Source organism: Apteryx rowi, unplaced genomic scaffold (assembly GCF_003343035.1).
Source record: "Apteryx rowi isolate R43461 unplaced genomic scaffold, aptRow1 scaffold_1913, whole genome shotgun sequence".
Lineage (NCBI taxonomy): Eukaryota > Metazoa > Chordata > Aves > Apterygiformes > Apterygidae > Apteryx > Apteryx rowi.
In genome coordinates, this window is record NW_020448212.1 from 7,044 (window position 1) to 9,504 (window position 2,461).

The 2,461-nt window shown below is 57.8% G+C and overlaps 1 long non-coding RNA gene across 1 annotated transcript; it reads left to right on the forward strand.

Annotated features, from left to right (window-relative positions):
• Window positions 1-6: 6 nt before the first annotated feature.
• On the forward strand, window positions 7-2,293 carry LOC112964500. Its single transcript, XR_003252986.1, has 2 exons — window positions 7-480; window positions 1,651-2,293. It is a non-coding gene; the product is annotated as an uncharacterized LOC112964500 (long non-coding RNA).
• Window positions 2,294-2,461: the final 168 nt, after the last annotated feature.

Consider the following 2,461-nt stretch of genomic DNA (forward strand, 5'->3'; position numbering starts at 1 on the left):
CCGCAGCTGTAAATACCGTAGGTAACGCGTACCGCCACCCGCTCTTCATAGTAAGTGAGAATCTGTGTTGTTTTGTTCTGTTTTCTCCCTCCCGACCCCCCCCCTTTTTACCCCATTTTGGGAAAGAAAAAAGAAAAATGTTTTATTTTCCTTTTGCAGGGGGGAGGTGGGGGGGGGGCAAAACATGTCCAGTCTTTTTCCCCCTTTAGGTGTGTGGCTAAAAGAGCCTAGAACCAGACGACGAGAGAGGTGTGACAATGTAAAGGAAAAGCAGACAAACAAAATGGGATAATAATGATAAGGAAAAGCGAGCCAGTCTCAGGAGATGTGTGTGTATATAAGGAAAAAGGAGGAAAAACAAACAAAACCAGACAAACAGCCCGGCGGCGTGTTGCGGGCAGTGGTTAGCGAGCCGCGGCGCCCCAGAGAAACGCAGCGTTGTTGTGCTTCTGCTTTTGCTAATTCGGCCTCTTTTCGGAAGTAAGCCCTTTCCGTTTCCTTGCTGTCGTTGTTGCTGGTTTTCCTCCTTTAAAAGGTGCCGCGTTTCGGGGAAGCGGAGGGAGGGGGGGGACGAGCAAGCGGTGTCTTGTACCGAGGGGATTGGGGGGGGGGAGGCGTAAAAATGGGCTTTTCCGGACTTTTGGCAGACGCTAGAGCCCCGCGCGGGCTGGGTTAGCAGGGTGTTTGTGCCGCGCGGGCAGTTTAATTTGGAAGAAAAAGGAGAGTTTAAGCCCAAGCGGAGTCGGAGAGAGGGAGCACAGCTCGCGTTGAGCTCGGTCGTCCCCTAAGGAGCCGTTCGGAAAAGCTGGGTTAGTCCCAGACCGGCCAGTTAAGTGTCTGCTGGGGGGGAAAAAAAGCCTAAATTCACCCCAAACCCCCCGAGGGGCTCGTGGTGCGCTTGTCGGCGGGGGCAAATGCTTTGCAGGGAGGATGGTTTGTTTTGTGGGGGGGGGAGGGGGGCGTAACATGATGTATTTTCAGGTTTTTCTCCACAAACTGCCAAAAAAACGCAAAAAACAAAAAAAGTAAGTTTAGGAATGAGAGAGGAGAAACAATACAAAAAAAAACCAGGAAAAAACTAACCCAAACTATAATCAAAATCCTCAGCATCGACTTTGGCAAGTAACGCTCGGCTTGAGAGGCGGCCGGGGGGGGCGGCGCGGGCGCAGGCAGGCGGAAAGGGGGGGAAAAAGGAGGGAAAAAGGGGCAGGAGGCGCCGCGGGCTTTGCGGGAAGCGGCTGGCAGTTGGGGGGCTCCTTTCCGGCGGGTTTTTATCCCCCCCCCCTCCTTCTCCGAGGTTTTCAGCTCGCTCAGCGCCACCGTCGCCGAAAAGCCCCCGCCGGGGGGTCGGTGGGGCGCGCGCGCGGGGGGCTCGATCGCTCGCTCGCTCGCTCGTGGGCCGTGCCGGTGTCCCGCTGCTTCCGGACGCGCCGCGCTGCTGCCTCGCTAGCGGGGAGAAGGGAGGGGGAAAAAACCACGGAAAAGAGCAAAAACGGGCCGCGTGCGGCGTCGCCCCTGCCACCCCCCCACACCACCCGCCTGCGCCACCCCCTTAACGAACCCGCCGCGAGTAATTAACCCCGCGCCGACGGGCCGAGCGGCGGCGACGACGGCAGCAGCGCGGCGGCGGGAGCCAACTCTGTCTTGCAGCCGTTTTTGCAGATGCTCCTTGCCGGCCCCGAGCGACCCTAAAAACCCGCCGCAGGAGCCGCTGAGCAAAGGGCGGCCCCGGCCTCGTAGCTCTTAACGACCCGATGGGAGACGCGTAACGAGGTTCCGCCAAAATCGTATCCCCGCACGGAAAGGCAGCCCGATACCGCGGGCGGACGGCGAGCGCCAAGCGCCCAGGGGAGGATTTGAGCTCGGAAAGGGCCCGACCGGGAGGCCCGGCGGGCGGCCGCCCTTCTCTGAAACGGCCTAATTCTCGTTAACGAACGAGCGAGGAGCTCTGCGGCAGTTGGGCGCAGATTGAGAGCAAATAACGTCAACAAAAAAGCGCCAAAAAAGAAAAATTATATAATATGTATATATAAAAAAAAGGCGATGCCTATTCACACTGCTTCTACCAAAATTGGTGCCGATGTTGCTCAATGGATCGGACGATGGCACCCGAGATACTCGCAGTCGGCAGTGATTTGGGATCAGCTGTGGCGAGGAGGAGGAGGAGGATTTGGCGTGTGCCCCCATTGGCCTCAGGCAGGTTTCTCAGCTTAAGGAGGAATTTTGCTTCACTTCATCCAGGAGCCACCAAAAAAAACCACCCCAAAATGCAAAAAAAAAAAAGGCAAAGAAACCAAAAAGCTAAACCCAGCGCAAGGCAGGCGCCTCCGGCAGATAAGTCCCTCGACGCTCGCTCGTTCGCGCGCGTGCGCCCGGGCGGCCCGCGGTCCCCCGACCCCGCTCCCCGGCGTCCCCCACCCCTCGCCCCCCTTTTTGGTGGAAACCGCGGCTTTTTGGTTTT